We start from the raw sequence: 18963 nt of genomic DNA on the forward strand, positions 1-18963 counted from the left end.
TTCACTTTCATATTCTTTTCTAAGTTCACACCCTGCTCTACTCAAACACTTAAGATGAATGAAGACTCTTCACTTATTCAAAAACACCTCTCTAATTTGAATTTTACCCTATTCATATCATTTTAAAATATACCTTGCTGAAGAATGGATTAGTTGAATTCAAAAATAGAGTGATCATTCACCTCTATCTTGTTCTTTGTCATTTTCTTTTCCCTATTTCAGTCAATGCATTCCTACAAAAATCTTCACAATACCAAGCATTTTATTTAATTTTTAAGATAACTTATTCTAAAGTTCATAGAACCAGATGTTTATTCTTAAATTGTATTCAACACTTGTTTGATGAAAATTATTTGGAAAGCATGGAGAAAACAATTAGGTGCTGCTGAGAATTGAACTCAGGATTTCCTGTTTACTAGACAGGCGCTTTAACCAGCTAAGCCACAGCACCCACTTGATTCTTAATTTTGAAACACTTTTCTTTATGGTGTTCAAGAGAATATTGCTTTTTCCCTTTCATATTCTTTTCTAAGTTCACACACTTCTCCGTTCAAACACTTAAGATGAATGAAGACTCTTCACTTATTCAAAAACACCTCTCTAATTTGAAGTTTACCCTATTCATATCATTTTAAAATATACCTTGCTAAAGAATGGATTAGTTGAATTCAACGATAGAGTGATCATTCACCTCTATCTTGTTCTTTGTCATTTTCTTTTCCCTATTTCAGTCAATGCATTCCTACAAAAATCTTCACAATACCAAGCATTTTATTTAATTTTTAAGATAACTTATTCTAAAGTTCATAGAACCAGATGTTTATTCTTAAATTGTATTCAACACTTGTTTGATGAAAATTATTCGTAAAGCATGGAGAAAACAGTTAGGTGCTGCTGAGAATTGAACTCAGGATTTCCTGTTTACGAGACAGGCGCTTTAACCACTAAGCCACAGCACCAACGTTAATAGTAAAAAATGCATAAATAATTTATTGTTGATGATGAAAATGTGTTTTCTGCTATAAATTCTTCTTTATATGTATTGTAATCTTAAACACGAAAAGATACTCAATCACTACGCAAGGATTAATATGTTTTAATAAACAGGTACTCTTATAAAACCCAATTTCATTTCTTGAATTCTTTACAATTTTTTTTCATGAAGGTATTAATATTGCTCAAATCTAGGTAGAAATTTCATCTACCTCTTTCTCATAGATATGTATTTTTTTCATTTTGCAATAACAGTGTTCATTCTATAATCTTGAATATACTTGGGTTTTTATGAGGTTTAAGATGATCTGTTCAACAGTAAGATGAATCAGACTTTTATATTTTAATTGTATCGGAATAAGACCTAATGAAAATGATTTGTTATATAACAATGAGAAAAGCAAGGCACTGCTGAGAGTTGAACTCAGGATCTCCTGTTTACTAGACAGGCGCTTTAACCAGCTAAGCCACAGCACCCACTTGATTCTCAATTTTGAAACACTTTTCTTTATGGTGTTCAAGAGAATATTGCTTTTTCCCTTTCATATTCTTTTCTAAGTTCACACACTTCTCCACTCAAACACTTAAGATGAATGAAGACTCTTCACTTATTCAAAAACACCTCTCTAATTTGAAGTTCACCCTATTCATATCATTTTAAAATATACCTTGCTAAAGAATGGATTAGTTGAATTCAACAATAGAGTGATCATTCACCTCTATCTTGTTCTTTGTCATTTTCTTTTCCCTATTTCAGTCAATGCATTCCTACAAAAATCTTCACAATACCAAGCATTTTATTTAATTTTTAAGATAACTTATTCTAAAGTTCATAGAACCAGATGTTTATTCTTAAATTGTATTCAACACTTGTTTGATGAAAATTATTCGGAAAGCATGGAGAAAACAGTTAGGTGCTGCTGAGAATTGAACTCAGGATTTCCTGTTTACGAGACAGGCGCTTTAACCACTAAGCCACAGCACTAACGTTAATAGTATAAAATGCATAAATAATTTATTGTTGATGATGAAAATGTGTTTTCTGCTATAAATTCTTCTTTATATGTATTGTAATCTTAAACACGAAAAGATACTCAATCACTACGCTGGATTAATATGTTTTAATAAACAGGTACTCTTATAAAACCCAATTTCATTTCTTGAATTCTTTACAATTTTTTTTCATGAAGGTATTACTATTGCTCAAATCTAGGTAGAAATGTCATCTACCTCTTTCTCATAGATATGTATTTTTTTCATTTTGCAATAACAGTATTCATTCTATAATCTTGAAAATACTTGGGTTTTTATAAGGTTTAAGATGATCTGTTCAACAGTAAGATGAATCAGACTTTTATATTTTAATTGTATTGGAATAAGACCTAATGAAAATGATTTGTTATATTACAATGAGCAAAGCAAGGCACTGCTGAGAGTTTAACTCAGGATCTCCTGTTTACTAGACAGGCGCTTTAACCAGCTAAGCCACAGCACCCACTTGATTCTTAATTTTGAAACACTTTTCTTTATGGTGTTCAAGAGAATATTGCTTTTTCACTTTCATATTCTTTTCTAAGTTCACACACTTCTCTACTCAAACACTTAAGATGAATGAAGACTCTGCACTTATTCAAAAACACCTATCTAATTTGAAGTTTACCCTATTCATATCATTTTAAAATATACCTTGCTAAAGAATGGATTAGTTGAATTCAACAATAGAGTGATCATTCACCTCTATCTTGTACTTTGTCATTTTCTTTTCCCTATTTCAGTCAATGCATTCCTACAAATATCTTCACAATACCAATCATTTTATTTAATTGTTAAGATAACTTATTCTAAAGTTCATAGAACCAGATGTTTATTCTTAAATTGTATTCAACATGTGTTTGATGAAAATTATTCGGAAAGCATGGAGAAAACAGTTAGGTGCTGCTGAGATTTGAACTCAGGATTTCCTGTTTACGAGACAGGAGCTTTAACCACTAAGCCACAGCACCAACGGTAATATTAAAAAAATGCATAAATCATTTATTGTTGATGATGAAAATGTGTTTTCTGCTATAAATTCTTCTTTATATGTATTGTAATCTTAAACACGAAAAGATTCTCAATCACTACGCAAGGATTAATATGTTTTAATAAACAGGTACTCTTATAAAACTCAATTTCATTTCTTGAATTCTTTACAATTTTATTCATGAAGGTATTAATATTGCTCAAATCTAGGTAGATATTTCATCTACGTCTTTATCATAGATATGTATTTTTTTTCATTTTGCAATAACAGTATTCATTCTATAATCTTGAAAATACTTCGGTTTTTATAAGGTTTAAGATGATCTTTTTAACAGTAAGATGAATCAGACTTTTATTTTTAAATTGTATCGGAATAAGACCTAATGAAAATGATTTGTTATATAACAATGAGAAAAGCAAGGCGCTGCTGGGAGTTGAACTCAGGATCTCCTGTTTACTATACAGGCGCTTTAACCAGCTAAGCCACAGCACCCACTTGATTCTTAATTTTGAAACACTTTTCTTTATGGTGTTCAAGAGAATATTGCTTTTTCCCTTTCATATTCTTTTCTAAGTTCACACACTTCTCCACTCAAACACTTAAGATGAATGAAGACTCTTCACTTATTCAAAAACACCTCTCTAATTTGAAGTTTACCCTATTCATATCATTTTAAAATATACCTTGCTAAAGAATGGATTAGTTGAATTCAACGATAGAGTGATCATTCACCTCTATCTTGTTCTTTGTCATTTTCTTTTCCCTATTTCAGTCAATGCATTCCTACAAAAATCTTCACAATACCAAGCATTTTATTTAATTTTTAAGATAACTTATTCTAAAGTTCATAGAACCAGATGTTTATTCTTAAATTGTATTCAACACTTGTTTGATGAAAATTATTCGGAAAGCATGGAGAAAACAGTTAGGTGCTGCTGAGATTTGAAGTCAGGATTTCCTGTTTTCGAGACAGGCGTTTTAACCACTAAGCCACAGCACCAACGTTAATAGTAAAAAATGCATAAATAATTTATTGTTGATGATGAAAATGTGTTTTCTGCTATAAATTCTTCTTTATATGTATTGTAATCTTAAACACGAAAAGATACTCAATCACTACGCAAGGATTAATATGTTTTAATAAACAGGTACTCTTATAAAACCCAATTTCATTTCTTGAATTCTTTACAATTTTTTTTCATGAAGGTATTAATATTGCTCAAATCTAGGTAGAAATTTCATCTACCTTTTTCTCATAGATATGTATTTTTTTCATTTTGCAATAACAGTATTCATTCTATAATCTTGAAAATACTTGGGTTTTTATAAGGTTTAAGATGATCTGTTCAACAGTAAGATGAATCAGACTTTTATATTTTAATTGTATCGGAATAAGACCTAATGAAAATGATTTGTTATATAACAATGAGAAAAGCAAGGCACTGCTGAGAGTTGAACTCAGGATCTCCTGTTTACTAGACAGGCGCTTTAACTAGCTAAGCCACAGCACCCACTTGATTCTTAATTTTGAAACACTTTTCTTTATGGTGTTCAAGAGAATATTGCTTTTTCACTTTCATATTCTTTTCTAAGTCCACACACTTCTCCACTCAAACACTTAAGATGAATGAAGACTCTTCACTTATTCAAAAACACCTCTCTAATTTGAATTTTACCCTATTCATATCATTTTAAAATATACCTTGCTAAAGAATGGATTAGTTGAATTCAAAAATAGAGTGATCATTCACCTCTATCTTGTTCTTTGTCATTTTCTTTTCCCTATTTCAGTCAATGCATTCCTACAAAAATCTTCACAATACCAAGCATTTTATTTAATTTTTAAGATAACTTATTCTAAAGTTCATAGAACCAGATGTTTATTCTTAAATTGTATTCAACACTTGTTTGATGAAAATTATTCGGAAAGCATGGAGAAAACAGTTAGGTGCTGCTGAGAATTGAACTCAGGATTTCCTGTTTACGAGACAGGCGCTTTAACCACTAAGCCACAGCACTAACGTTAATAGTATAAAATGCATAAATAATTTATTGTTGATGATGAAAATGTGTTTTCTGCTATAAATTCTTCTTTATATGTATTGTAATCTTAAACACGAAAAGATACTCAATCACTACGCTGGATTAATATGTTTTAATAAACAGGTACTCTTATAAAACCCAATTTCATTTCTTGAATTCTTTACAATTTTTTTTCATGAAGGTATTACTATTGCTCAAATCTAGGTAGAAATGTCATCTACCTCTTTCTCATAGATATGTATTTTTTTCATTTTGCAATAACAGTATTCATTCTATAATCTTGAAAATACTTGGGTTTTTATAAGGTTTAAGATGATCTGTTCAACAGTAAGATGAATCAGACTTTTATATTTTAATTGTATTGGAATAAGACCTAATGAAAATGATTTGTTATATTACAATGAGCAAAGCAAGGCACTGCTGAGAGTTTAACTCAGGATCTCCTGTTTACTAGACAGGCGCTTTAACCAGCTAAGCCACAGCACCCACTTGATTCTTAATTTTGAAACACTTTTCTTTATGGTGTTCAAGAGAATATTGCTTTTTCACTTTCATATTCTTTTCTAAGTTCACACACTTCTCTACTCAAACACTTAAGATGAATGAAGACTCTGCACTTATTCAAAAACACCTATCTAATTTGAAGTTTACCCTATTCATATCATTTTAAAATATACCTTGCTAAAGAATGGATTAGTTGAATTCAACAATAGAGTGATCATTCACCTCTATCTTGTACTTTGTCATTTTCTTTTCCCTATTTCAGTCAATGCATTCCTACAAATATCTTCACAATACCAATCATTTTATTTAATTGTTAAGATAACTTATTCTAAAGTTCATAGAACCAGATGTTTATTCTTAAATTGTATTCAACATGTGTTTGATGAAAATTATTCGGAAAGCATGGAGAAAACAGTTAGGTGCTGCTGAGATTTGAACTCAGGATTTCCTGTTTACGAGACAGGAGCTTTAACCACTAAGCCACAGCACCAACGGTAATATTAAAAAAATGCATAAATCATTTATTGTTGATGATGAAAATGTGTTTTCTGCTATAAATTCTTCTTTATATGTATTGTAATCTTAAACACGAAAAGATTCTCAATCACTACGCAAGGATTAATATGTTTTAATAAACAGGTACTCTTATAAAACTCAATTTCATTTCTTGAATTCTTTACAATTTTATTCATGAAGGTATTAATATTGCTCAAATCTAGGTAGATATTTCATCTACGTCTTTATCATAGATATGTATTTTTTTTCATTTTGCAATAACAGTATTCATTCTATAATCTTGAAAATACTTCGGTTTTTATAAGGTTTAAGATGATCTTTTTAACAGTAAGATGAATCAGACTTTTATTTTTAAATTGTATCGGAATAAGACCTAATGAAAATGATTTGTTATATAACAATGAGAAAAGCAAGGCGCTGCTGGGAGTTGAACTCAGGATCTCCTGTTTACTATACAGGCGCTTTAACCAGCTAAGCCACAGCACCCACTTGATTCTTAATTTTGAAACACTTTTCTTTATGGTGTTCAAGAGAATATTGCTTTTTCCCTTTCATATTCTTTTCTAAGTTCACACACTTCTCCACTCAAACACTTAAGATGAATGAAGACTCTTCACTTATTCAAAAACACCTCTCTAATTTGAAGTTTACCCTATTCATATCATTTTAAAATATACCTTGCTAAAGAATGGATTAGTTGAATTCAACGATAGAGTGATCATTCACCTCTATCTTGTTCTTTGTCATTTTCTTTTCCCTATTTCAGTCAATGCATTCCTACAAAAATCTTCACAATACCAAGCATTTTATTTAATTTTTAAGATAACTTATTCTAAAGTTCATAGAACCAGATGTTTATTCTTAAATTGTATTCAACACTTGTTTGATGAAAATTATTCGGAAAGCATGGAGAAAACAGTTAGGTGCTGCTGAGATTTGAAGTCAGGATTTCCTGTTTTCGAGACAGGCGTTTTAACCACTAAGCCACAGCACCAACGTTAATAGTAAAAAATGCATAAATAATTTATTGTTGATGATGAAAATGTGTTTTCTGCTATAAATTCTTCTTTATATGTATTGTAATCTTAAACACGAAAAGATACTCAATCACTACGCAAGGATTAATATGTTTTAATAAACAGGTACTCTTATAAAACCCAATTTCATTTCTTGAATTCTTTACAATTTTTTTTCATGAAGGTATTAATATTGCTCAAATCTAGGTAGAAATTTCATCTACCTTTTTCTCATAGATATGTATTTTTTTCATTTTGCAATAACAGTATTCATTCTATAATCTTGAAAATACTTGGGTTTTTATAAGGTTTAAGATGATCTGTTCAACAGTAAGATGAATCAGACTTTTATATTTTAATTGTATCGGAATAAGACCTAATGAAAATGATTTGTTATATAACAATGAGAAAAGCAAGGCACTGCTGAGAGTTGAACTCAGGATCTCCTGTTTACTAGACAGGCGCTTTAACTAGCTAAGCCACAGCACCCACTTGATTCTTAATTTTGAAACACTTTTCTTTATGGTGTTCAAGAGAATATTGCTTTTTCACTTTCATATTCTTTTCTAAGTCCACACACTTCTCCACTCAAACACTTAAGATGAATGAAGACTCTTCACTTATTCAAAAACACCTCTCTAATTTGAATTTTACCCTATTCATATCATTTTAAAATATACCTTGCTAAAGAATGGATTAGTTGAATTCAAAAATAGAGTGATCATTCACCTCTATCTTGTTCTTTGTCATTTTCTTTTCCCTATTTCAGTCAATGCATTCCTTCAAAAATCTTCACAATACCAAGCATTTTATTTAATTTTTAAGATAACTTATTCTAAAGTTCATAGAACCAGATGTTTATTCTTAAATTGTATTCAACACTTGTTTGATGAAAATTATTTGGAAAGCATGGAGAAAACAGTTAGGTGCTGCTGAGAATTGAACTCAGGATTTCCTGTTTACTAGACAGGCGCTTTAACCAGCTAAGCCACAGCACCCACTTGATTCTTAATTTTGAAACACTTTTCTTTATGGTGTTCAAGAGAATATTGCTTTTTCCCTTTCATATTCTTTTCTAAGTTCACACACTTCTCCACTCAAACACTTAAGATGAATGAAGACTCTTCACTTATTCAAAAACACCTCTCTAATTTGAAGTTCACCCTATTCATATCATTTTAAAATATACCTTGCTAAAGAATGGATTAGTTGAATTCAACGATAGAGTGATCATTCACCTCTATCTTGTTCTTTGTCATTTTCTTTTCCCTATTTCAGTCAATGAATTCCTACAAAAATCTTCACAATACCAAGCATTTTATTTTATTTTTAAGATAACTTATTCTAAAGTTCATAGAACCAGATGTTTATTCTTAAATTGTATTCAACACTTGTTTGATGAAAATTATTTGGAAAGCATGGAGAAAACAGTTAGGTGCTGCTGAGAGTTGAACTCAGGATTTCCTGTTTACGAGACAGGCGCTTTAACCACTAAGCCACAGCACCAACGTTAATAGTAAAAAATGCATAAATAATTTATTGTTGATGATGAAAATGTGTTTTCTGCTATAAATTCTTCTTTATATGTATTGTAATCTTAAACACGAAAAGATACTCAATCACTACGCTGGATTAATATGTTTTAATAAACAGGTATTCTTATAAAACCCAATTTCATTTCTTGAATTCTTTACAATTTTTTTTCATGAAGGTATTAATATTGCTCAAATCTAGGTAGAAATTTCATCTACCTCTTTCTCATAGATATGTATTTTTTTCATTTTGCAATAACAGTATTCATTCTATAATCTTGAAAATAATTGGGTTTTTATAAGGTTTAAGATGATCTGTTCAACAGTAAGATGAATCAGACTTTTATATTTTAATTGTATTGGAATAAGACCTAATGAAAATGATTTGTTATATTACAATGAGCAAAGCAAGGCACTGCTGAGAGTTTAACTCAGGATCTCCTGTTTACTAGACAGGCGCTTTAACCAGCTAAGCCACAGCACCCACTTGATTCTTAATTTTGAAACACTTTTCTTTATGGTGTTCAAGAGAATATTGCTTTTTCACTTTCATATTCTTTTCTAAGTTCACACACTTCTCTACTCAAACACTTAAGATGAATGAAGACTCTTCACTTATTCAAAAACACCTATCTAATTTGAAGTTTACCCTATTCATATCATTTTAAAATATACCTTGCTAAAGAATGGATTAGTTGAATTCAACAATAGAGTGATCATTCACCTCTATCTTGTTCTTTGTCATTTTCTTTTCCCTATTTCAGTCAATGCATTCCTACAAAAATCTTCACAATACCAATCATTTTATTTAATTGTTAAGATAACTTATTCTAAAGTTCATAGAACCAGATGTTTATTCTTAAATTGTATTCAACATGTGTTTGATGAAAATTATTCGAAAAGCATGGAGAAAACAGTTGGGTGCTGCTGAGATTTGAACTCAGGATTTCCTGTTTTCGAGACAGGCGTTTTAAACACTAAGCCACAGCACCAACGGTAATAGTAAAAAATGCATAAATAATTTATTGTTGATGATGAAAATGTGTTTTCTGCTTTAAATTCTTCTTTATATGTATTGTAATCTTAAACACGAAAAGATACTCAATCACTACGCAAGGATTAATATGTTTTAATAACCAGGTACTCTTATAAAACCCAATTTCATTTCTTGAATTCTTTACAATTTTATTCATGAAGGTATTAATATTGCTCAAATCTAGGTAGAAATTTCATCTACGTCTTTCTCATAGATATGTATTTTTTTTCATTTTGCAATAACAGTATTCATTCTATAATCTTGAAAATACTTGTGTTTTTATAAGGTTTAAGATGATCTTTTCAACAGTAAGATGAATCAGACTTTTATATTTTAATTGTATCGGAATAAGACCTAATGAAAATGATTTGTTATATAACAATGAGAAAAGCAAGGCGCTGCTGAGATTTGAACTCAGGATCTCCTGTTTACTAGACAGGCGCTTTAACCAGCTAAGCCACAGCACCCACTTGATTCTTAGTTTTGAAACACTTTTCTTTATGGTGTTGAAGAGAATATTGCTTTTTCACTTTCATATTCTTTTCTAAGTTCACACACTTCTCTACTCAAACACTTAAGATGAATGAAGACTCTTCATTTATTCAAAAACACCTCTCTAATTTGAAGTTTACCCTATTCATATCATTTTAAACTATACCTTGCTGAAGAATGGATTAGTTGAATTCAACAATAGAGTGATCATTCACCTCTATCTTGTTCTTTGTCATTTTCTTTTCCCTATTTCAGTCAATGCATTCCTACAAAAATCTTCACAATACCAAGCATTTTATTTAATTTTTAAGATAACTTATTCTAAAGTTCATAGAACCAGATGTTTATTCTTAAATTGTATTCAAAACTTGTTTGATGAAAATTATTCGGAAAGCATGGAGAAAACAGTTAGGTGCTGCTGAGAATTGAACTCAGGATTTCCTGTTTACGAGACAGGCGCTTTAACCACTAAGCCACAGCACCAACGTTAATAGTAAAAAATGCATAAATAATTTATTGTTGATGATGAAAATGTGTTTTCTGCTATAAATTCTTCTTTATATGTATTGTAATCTTAAACACGAAAAGATACTCAATCACTACGCAAGGATTAATATGTTTTAATAAACAGGTACTCTTATAAAACCCAATTTCATTTCTTTAATTCTTTACAATTTTTTTTCATGAAGGTATTAATATTGCTCAAATCTAGGTAGAAATTTCATCTACCTCTTTCTCATAGATATGTATTTTTTTCATTTTGCAATAACAGTATTCATTCTATAATCTTGAAAATACTTGGGTTTTTATAAGGTTTAAGATGATCTGTTCAACAGTAAGATGAATCAGACTTTTATATTTTAATTGTATTGGAATAAGACCTAATGAAAATGATTTGTTATTTTACAATGAGCAAAGCAAGGCACTGCTGAGAGTCTAACTCAGGATCTCCCGTTTACTAGGCAGGCGCTTCAACCAGCTAAGCCACAGCACCCACTTGATTCTTAATTTTGAAACACTTTTCTTTATGGTGTTCAAGGGAATATTGCTTTTTCACTTTCATATTCTTTTCTAAGTCCACACACTTCTCCACTCAAACACTTAAGATGAATGAAGACTCTTCACTTATTCAAAAACACCTCTCTAATTTGAATTTTACCCTATTCATATCATTTTAAAATATACCTTGCTGAAGAATGGATTAGTTGAATTCAAAAATAGAGTGATCATTCACCTCTATCTTGTTCTTTGTCATTTTCTTTTCCCTATTTCAGTCAATGCATTCCTACAAAAATCTTCACAATACCAAGCATTTTATTTAATTTTTAAGATAACTTATTCTAAAGTTCATAGAACCAGATGTTTATTCTTAAATTGTATTCAACACTTGTTTGATGAAAATTATTTGGAAAGCATGGAGAAAACAATTAGGTGCTGCTGAGAATTGAACTCAGGATTTCCTGTTTACTAGACAGGCGCTTTAACCAGCTAAGCCACAGCACCCACTTGATTCTCAATTTTGAAACACTTTTCTTTATGGTGTTCAAGAGAATATTGCTTTTTCCCTTTCATATTCTTTTCTAAGTTCACACACTTCTCCACTCAAACACTTAAGATGAATGAAGACTCTTCACTTATTCAAAAACACCTCTCTAATTTGAAGTTCACCCTATTCATATCATTTTAAAATATACCTTGCTAAAGAATGGATTAGTTGAATTCAACAATAGAGTGATCATTCACCTCTATCTTGTTCTTTGTCATTTTCTTTTCCCTATTTCAGTCAATGCATTCCTACAAAAATCTTCACAATACCAAGCATTTTATTTAATTTTTAAGATAACTTATTCTAAAGTTCATAGAACCAGATGTTTATTCTTAAATTGTATTCAACACTTGTTTGATGAAAATTATTCGGAAAGAATGGAGAAAACAGTTAGGTGCTGCTGAGAATTGAACTCAGGATTTCCTGTTTACGAGACAGGCGCTTTAACCACTAAGCCACAGCACCAACGTTAATAGTATAAAATGCATAAATAATTTATTGTTGATGATGAAAATGTGTTTTCTGCTATAAATTCTTCTTTATATGTATTGTAATCTTAAACACGAAAAGATACTCAATCACTACGCTGGATTAATATGTTTTAATAAACAGGTACTCTTATAAAACCCGATTTCATTTCTTGAATTCTTTACAATTTTTTTTCATGAAGGTATTAATATTGCTCAAATCTAGGTAGAAATGTCATCTACCTCTTTCTCATAGATATGTATTTTTTTCATTTTGCAATAACAGTATTCATTCTATAATCTTGAAAATACTTGGGTTTTTATAAGGTTTAAGATGATCTGTTCAACAGTAAGATGAATCAGACTTTTATATTTTAATTGTATTGGAATAAGACCTAATGAAAATGATTTGTTATATTACAATGAGCAAAGCAAGGCACTGCTGAGAGTTTAACTCAGGATCTCCTGTTTACTAGACAGGCGCTTTAACCAGCTAAGCCACAGCACCCACTTGATTCTTAATTTTGAAACACTTTTCTTTATGGTGTTCAAGAGAATATTGCTTTTTCACTTTCATATTCTTTTCTAAGTTCACACACTTCTCTACTCAAACACTTAAGATGAATGAAGACTCTGCACTTATTCAAAAACACCTATCTAATTTGAAGTTTACCCTATTCATATCATTTTAAAATATACCTTGCTAAAGAATGGATTAGTTGAATTCAACAATAGAGTGATCATTCACCTCTATCTTGTACTTTGTCATTTTCTTTTCCCTATTTCAGTCAATGCATTCCTACAAAAATCTTCACAATACCAATCATTTTATTTAATTGTTAAGATAACTTATTCTAAAGTTCATAGAACCAGATGTTTATTCTTAAATTGTATTCAACATGTGTTTGATGAAAATTATTCGGAAAGCATGGAGAAAACAGTTTGGTGCTGCTGAGAATTGAACTCAGGATTTCCTGTTTACGAGACAGGCGCTTTAACCACTAAGCCACAGCACCAACGTTAATAGTAAAAAATGCATAAATAATTTATTGTTGATGATGAAAATGTGTTTTCTGCTATAAAATCTTCTTTATATGTATTGTAATCTTAAACACGAAAAGATACTCAATCACTACGCAAGGATTAATATGTTTTAATAAACAGGTACTCTTATAAAACCCAATTTCATTTCTTTAATTCTTTACAATTTTTTTTCATGAAGGTATTAATATTGCTCAAATCTAGGTAGAAATTTCATCTACCTCTTTCTCATAGATATGTATTTTTTTCATTTTGCAATAACAGTATTCATTCTATAATCTTGAAAATACTTGGGTTTTTATAAGGTTTAAGATGATCTGTTCAACAGTAAGATGAATCAGACTTTTATATTTTAATTGTATTGGAATAAGACCTAATGAAAATGATTTGTTATTTTACAATGAGCAAAGCAAGGCACTGCTGAGAGTCTAACTCAGGATCTCCCGTTTACTAGGCAGGCGCTTCAACCAGCTAAGCCACAGCACCCACTTGATTCTTAATTTTGAAACACTTTTCTTTATGGTGTTCAAGGGAATATTGCTTTTTCACTTTCATATTCTTTTCTAAGTTCACACACTTCTCTACTCAAACACTTAAGATGAATGAAGACTCTTCACTTATTCAAAAGCACCTCTCTAATTTGAAGTTTACCCTATTCATATCAATTTAAAATATACCTTGCTAAAGAATGGATTAGTTGAATCCAACGATAGAGTGATCATTCACCTCTATCTTGTTCTTTGTCATTTTCTTTTCCCTATTTCAGTCAATGCATTCCTACAAAAATCTTCACAATACCAATTATTTTATTTAATTTTTAAGATAACTTATTCTAAAGTTCATAGAACCAGATGTTTATTCTTAAATTGTATTCAAAACTTGTTTGATGAAAATTATTCGGAAAGCATGGAGAAAACAGATAGGTGCTGCTGAGAATTGAACTCTGGATTTCCTGTTTACGAGACAGGCGCTTTAACCACTAAGCCACAGCACCAACGTTAATAGTAAAAAATGCATAAATAATTTATTGTTGATGATGAAAATGTGTTTTCTGCTATAAATTCTTCTTTGTATGTATTGTAATCTTAAACACGAAAAGATACTCAATCACTACGCTGGATTAATATGTTTTAATAAACAGGTACTCTTATAAAACCCAATTTCATTTCTTGAATTCTTTACAATTTTATTCATGAAGGTATTAATATTGCTCAAATCTAGGTAGAAATTTCATCTACGTCTTTCTCATAGATATGTAGTTTTTTTCATTTTGCAATAACAGTATTCATTCTATAATCTTGAAAATACTTGGGTTTTTATAAGGTTTAAGATGATCTTTTCAACAGTAAGATGAATCAGACTTTTATATTTTAATTGTATCGGAATAAGACCTAATGAAAATGATTTGTTATATAACAATGAGAAAAGCAAGGCACTGCTGAGATTTGAACTCAGGATCTCCTGTTTACTAGACAGGCGATTTAACCAGCTAAGCCACAGCACCCACTGGATTCATAATTTTGAAACCCTTTTCTTTATGGTGTTCAAGAGAATATTGCTTTTTCACTTTCATATTCTTTTCTAAGTCCACACACTTCTCCACTCAAACACTTAAGATGAATGAAGACTCTTCACTTATTCAAAAAAACCTCTCTAATTTGAAGTTTACCCTATTCATATCATTTTAAAATATACCTTGCTAAAGAATGGATTAGTTGAATTCAACGATAGAGTGATCATTCACCTCTATCTTGTTCTTTGTCATTTTCTTTTCCCTATTTCAGTCAATGCATTCCTACAAAAATCTTCACAATACCAAGCATTTTATTTAATTTTTAAGATAACTTATTCTAAAGTTCATAGAACCAGATGTTTATTCTTAAATTGTATTCAAAACTTGTTTGATGAAAATTATTCGGAAAGCATGGAGAAAACAGTTAGGTGCTGCTGAGAATTGAACTCAGGATTTCCTGTTTACGAGACAGGCGCTTTAACCACTAAGCCACAGCACCAACGTTAATAGTAAAAAATGCATAAATAATTTATTGTTGATGATGAAAATCTGTTTTCTGCTATAAATTCTTCTTTATATGTATTGTAATCTTAAACACGAAAAGATACTCAATCACTACGCAAGGATTAATATGTTTTAATAAACAGGTACTCTTATAAAACCCAATTTCATTTCTTGAATTCTTTACAATTTTTTTTCATGAAGGTATTAATATTGCTCAAATCTAGGTAGAAATTTCATCTACCTCTTTCTCATAGATATGTATTTTTTTCATTTTGCAATAACAGTATTCATTCTATAATCTTGAAAATACTTGGGTTTTTATAGGGTTTAAGATGATCTGTTCAACAGTAAGATGAATCAGACTTTTATATTTTAATTGTATTGGAATAAGACCTAATGAAAATGATTTGTTATATTACAATGAGCAAAGCAAGGCACTGCTGAGAGTCTAACTCAGGATCTCCCGTTTACTAGGCAGGCGCTTCAACCAGCTAAGCCACAGCACCCACTTGATTCTTAATTTTGAAACACTTTTCTTTATGGTGTTCAAGGGAATATTGCTTTTTCACTTTCATATTCTTTTCTAAGTTCACACACTTCTCTACTCAAACACTTAAGATGAATGAAGACTCTTCACTTATTCAAAAACACCTCTCTAATTTGAAGTTTACCCTATTCATATCAGTTTAAAATATACCTTGCTAAAGAATGGATTAGTTGAATCCAACGATAGAGTGATCATTCACCTCTATCTTGTTCTTTGACATTTTCTTTTCCCTATTTCAGTCAATGCATTCCTACAAAAATCTTCACAATACCAAGCATTTTATTTAATTTTTAAGATAACTTATTCTAAAGTTCATAGAACCAGATGTTTATTCTTAAATTGTATTCAACACTTGTTTGATGAAAATTATTCGGAAAGCATGGAGAAAACAGTTAGGTGCTGCTGAGAATTGAACTCAGGATGTCCTGGTTACGAGACAGGCGCTTTAACCACTAAGCCACAGCACCAACGCTAATAGTAAAAAATGCATAAATAATTTATTGTTGATGATGAAAATGTGTTTTCTGCTATAAATTCTTCTTTATATGTATTGTAATCTTAAACACGAAAAGATACTCAATCACTAGCGAAGGATTAATATGTTTTAATAAACAGGTACTCTTATAAAACCCAATTTCATTTCTTGAATTCTTTACAATTTTATCCATGAAGGTATTAATATTGCTCAAATCTAGGTAGAAATTTCATCTACATCTTTCTCATAGATATGTATTTTTTTTTCATTTTGCAATAACAGTATTCATTCTATAATCTTGAAAATACTTGGGTTTTGATAAGGTTTAAGATGATCTTTTCAACAGTAAGATGAATCAGACTTTTATATTTTAATTGTATCGGAATAAGACCTAATGAAAATGATTTGTTATATAACAATGAGAAAAGCAAGGCGCTGCTGAGAGTTGAACTCAGGATCTCCTGTTTACTAGACAGGCGCTTTAACCAGCTAAGCCACAGCACCCAGTTGATTCTTAGTTTTGAAACACTTTTCTTTATGGTGTTCAAGAGAATATTGCTTTTTCACTTTCATATTCTTTTCTAAGTTCACACACTTCTCTACTCAAACACTTAAGATGAATGAAGACTCTTCATTTATTCAAAAACACCTCTCTAATTTGAAGTTTACCCTATTCATATCGTTTAAAACTATACCTTGCTGAAGAATGGATTAGTTGAATTCAACAATAGAGTGATCATTCACCTCTATCTTGTTCTTTGTCATTTTCTTTTCCCTATTTCAGTCAATGCATTCCTACAAAAATCTTCACAATACCAATCATTTTATTTAATTGTTAAGATAACTTATTCTAAAGTTCATAGAACCAGATGTTTATTCTTAAATTGTATTCAACATGTGTTTGATGAAAATTATTCGGAAAGCATGGAGAAAACAGTTAGGTGCTGCTGAGATTTGAACCCAGGATTTCCTGTTTACGAGACAGGCGTTTTAACCACTAAGCCACAGCACCAACATTAATAGTAAAAAATGCATAAATAATTTATTGTTGATGATGAAAATGTGTTTTCTGCTATAAATTCTTCTTTATATGTATTGTAATCTTAAACACGAAAAGATACTCAATCACTACGCAAGGATTAATATGTTTTAATAAACAGGTACTCTTAAAAAACCCAATTTCATTTCTTGAATTCTTTACAATTTTTTTCATGAAGGTATTAATATTGCTCAAATCTAGGTAGAAATTTCATCTACTTCTTTCTCATAGATATGTTTTTTTTTCATTTTGCAATAACTGTATTCATTCTATTATCTTGAAAATTCTTGGCTTTTTATAAGGTTTAAGATGATCTGTTCAACAGTAAGATGAATCAGACTTTTATATTTTAATTGTATCGGAATAAGACCTAATGAAAATGATTTGTTATATCAAAATGAGAAAAGCAAGGCACTGCTGAGAGTTGAACTCAGGATCTCCTGTTTACTAGACAGGCGCTTTAACTAGCTAAGCCACAGCACCCACTTGATTCTTAATTTTGAAACACTTTTCTTTATGGTGTTCAAGAGAATATTGCTTTTTCACTTTCATATTCTTTTCTAAGTCCACACACTTCTCCACTCAAACACTTGAGATGAATGAAGACTCTTCACTTATTCAAAAACACCTCTCTAATTTGAATTTTACCCTATTCATATCATTTTAAAATATACCTTGCTGAAGAATGGATTAGTTGAATTCAAAAATAGAGTGATCATTCACCTCTATCTTGTTCTTTGTCATTTTCTTTTCCCTATTTCAGTCAATGCATTCCTACAAAAATCTTCACAATACCAAGCATTTTATTTAATTTTTAAGATAACTTATTCTAAAGTTCATAGAACCAGATGTTTATTCTTAAATTGTATTCAACACTTGTTTGATGAAAATTATTTGGAAAGCATGGAGAAAACAATCAGGTGCTGCTGAGAATTGAACTCAGGATTTCCTGTTTACTAGACAGGCGCTTTAACCAGCTAAGCCACAGCACCCACTTGATTCTTACTTTTGAAACACTTTTCTTTATGGTGTTCAAGAGAATATTGCTTTTTCCCTTTCATATTCTTTTCTAAGTTCACACACTTCTCCACTCAAACACTTAAGATGAATGAAGACTCTTCGCTTATTCAAAAACACCTCTCTAATTTGAAGTTTACCCTATTCATATCATTTTAAAATATACCTTGCTAAAGAATGGATTAGTTGAATTCAACGATAGAGTGATCATTCACCTCTATCTTGTTCTTTATCATTTGCTTTTCCCTATTTCAGTCAATGCATTCCTACAAAAATCTTCACAATACCAAACATTTTATTTAATTTTTAAGATAACTTATTCTAAAGTTCATAGAACCAGATGTTTATTCTTAAATTGTATTCAACACTTGTTTGATGAAAATTATTCGGAAAGCATGGAGAAAACAGTTAGGTGCTGCTGAGAATTGAACTCAGGATTTCCTGTTTACGAGACAGGCGCTTTAACCACTAAGCCACAGCACCAACGTTAATAGTAAAAAATGCATAAATAATTTATTGTTGATGATGAAAATGTGTTTTCTGCTATAAATTCTTCTTTATATGTATTGTAATCTTAAACACGAAAAGATACTCAATCACTACGCAAGGATTAATATGTTTTAATAAACAGGTACTCTTATAAAACCCAATTTCATTTC

At 30.3% G+C, this 18963-nt stretch overlaps 19 non-coding genes across 19 annotated transcripts; all 19 read right to left on the reverse strand.

The window, feature by feature from the left end:
• Positions 1-377: 377 nt before the first annotated feature.
• On the reverse strand, positions 378-451 carry TRNAT-AGU (transfer RNA threonine (anticodon AGU)). The gene has a single exon. It is a non-coding gene; the product is annotated as a tRNA-Thr (tRNA).
• Positions 452-886: 435 nt separating this feature from the next.
• On the reverse strand, positions 887-959 carry TRNAT-CGU (transfer RNA threonine (anticodon CGU)). The gene has a single exon. It is a non-coding gene; the product is annotated as a tRNA-Thr (tRNA).
• Positions 960-1396: 437 nt separating this feature from the next.
• Positions 1397-1470, reverse strand: TRNAT-AGU (transfer RNA threonine (anticodon AGU)). Its single transcript has one exon. It is a non-coding gene; the product is annotated as a tRNA-Thr (tRNA).
• Positions 1471-1905: 435 nt separating this feature from the next.
• On the reverse strand, positions 1906-1978 carry TRNAT-CGU (transfer RNA threonine (anticodon CGU)). Its single transcript has one exon. It is a non-coding gene; the product is annotated as a tRNA-Thr (tRNA).
• Positions 1979-2923: 945 nt separating this feature from the next.
• Positions 2924-2996, reverse strand: TRNAT-CGU (transfer RNA threonine (anticodon CGU)). Its single transcript has one exon. It is a non-coding gene; the product is annotated as a tRNA-Thr (tRNA).
• Positions 2997-4962: 1966 nt separating this feature from the next.
• On the reverse strand, positions 4963-5035 carry TRNAT-CGU (transfer RNA threonine (anticodon CGU)). The gene has a single exon. It is a non-coding gene; the product is annotated as a tRNA-Thr (tRNA).
• Positions 5036-5980: 945 nt separating this feature from the next.
• On the reverse strand, positions 5981-6053 carry TRNAT-CGU (transfer RNA threonine (anticodon CGU)). The gene has a single exon. It is a non-coding gene; the product is annotated as a tRNA-Thr (tRNA).
• Positions 6054-8019: 1966 nt separating this feature from the next.
• On the reverse strand, positions 8020-8093 carry TRNAT-AGU (transfer RNA threonine (anticodon AGU)). The gene has a single exon. It is a non-coding gene; the product is annotated as a tRNA-Thr (tRNA).
• Positions 8094-8528: 435 nt separating this feature from the next.
• On the reverse strand, positions 8529-8601 carry TRNAT-CGU (transfer RNA threonine (anticodon CGU)). Its single transcript has one exon. It is a non-coding gene; the product is annotated as a tRNA-Thr (tRNA).
• Positions 8602-10056: 1455 nt separating this feature from the next.
• On the reverse strand, positions 10057-10130 carry TRNAT-AGU (transfer RNA threonine (anticodon AGU)). Its single transcript has one exon. It is a non-coding gene; the product is annotated as a tRNA-Thr (tRNA).
• A 435-nt stretch (positions 10131-10565) lies between these two features.
• Positions 10566-10638, reverse strand: TRNAT-CGU (transfer RNA threonine (anticodon CGU)). Its single transcript has one exon. It is a non-coding gene; the product is annotated as a tRNA-Thr (tRNA).
• A 946-nt stretch (positions 10639-11584) lies between these two features.
• Positions 11585-11658, reverse strand: TRNAT-AGU (transfer RNA threonine (anticodon AGU)). The gene has a single exon. It is a non-coding gene; the product is annotated as a tRNA-Thr (tRNA).
• Positions 11659-12093: 435 nt separating this feature from the next.
• Positions 12094-12166, reverse strand: TRNAT-CGU (transfer RNA threonine (anticodon CGU)). The gene has a single exon. It is a non-coding gene; the product is annotated as a tRNA-Thr (tRNA).
• Positions 12167-13111: 945 nt separating this feature from the next.
• Positions 13112-13184, reverse strand: TRNAT-CGU (transfer RNA threonine (anticodon CGU)). The gene has a single exon. It is a non-coding gene; the product is annotated as a tRNA-Thr (tRNA).
• A 1964-nt stretch (positions 13185-15148) lies between these two features.
• Positions 15149-15221, reverse strand: TRNAT-CGU (transfer RNA threonine (anticodon CGU)). The gene has a single exon. It is a non-coding gene; the product is annotated as a tRNA-Thr (tRNA).
• A 946-nt stretch (positions 15222-16167) lies between these two features.
• On the reverse strand, positions 16168-16240 carry TRNAT-CGU (transfer RNA threonine (anticodon CGU)). Its single transcript has one exon. It is a non-coding gene; the product is annotated as a tRNA-Thr (tRNA).
• Positions 16241-16678: 438 nt separating this feature from the next.
• Positions 16679-16752, reverse strand: TRNAT-AGU (transfer RNA threonine (anticodon AGU)). The gene has a single exon. It is a non-coding gene; the product is annotated as a tRNA-Thr (tRNA).
• Positions 16753-18205: 1453 nt separating this feature from the next.
• On the reverse strand, positions 18206-18279 carry TRNAT-AGU (transfer RNA threonine (anticodon AGU)). The gene has a single exon. It is a non-coding gene; the product is annotated as a tRNA-Thr (tRNA).
• Positions 18280-18714: 435 nt separating this feature from the next.
• Positions 18715-18787, reverse strand: TRNAT-CGU (transfer RNA threonine (anticodon CGU)). The gene has a single exon. It is a non-coding gene; the product is annotated as a tRNA-Thr (tRNA).
• Between the last annotated feature and the right edge of the window lie 176 nt (positions 18788-18963).

Source organism: Lissotriton vulgaris, chromosome 12 (assembly GCF_964263255.1).
Source record: "Lissotriton vulgaris chromosome 12, aLisVul1.2, whole genome shotgun sequence".
Lineage (NCBI taxonomy): Eukaryota > Metazoa > Chordata > Amphibia > Caudata > Salamandridae > Lissotriton > Lissotriton vulgaris.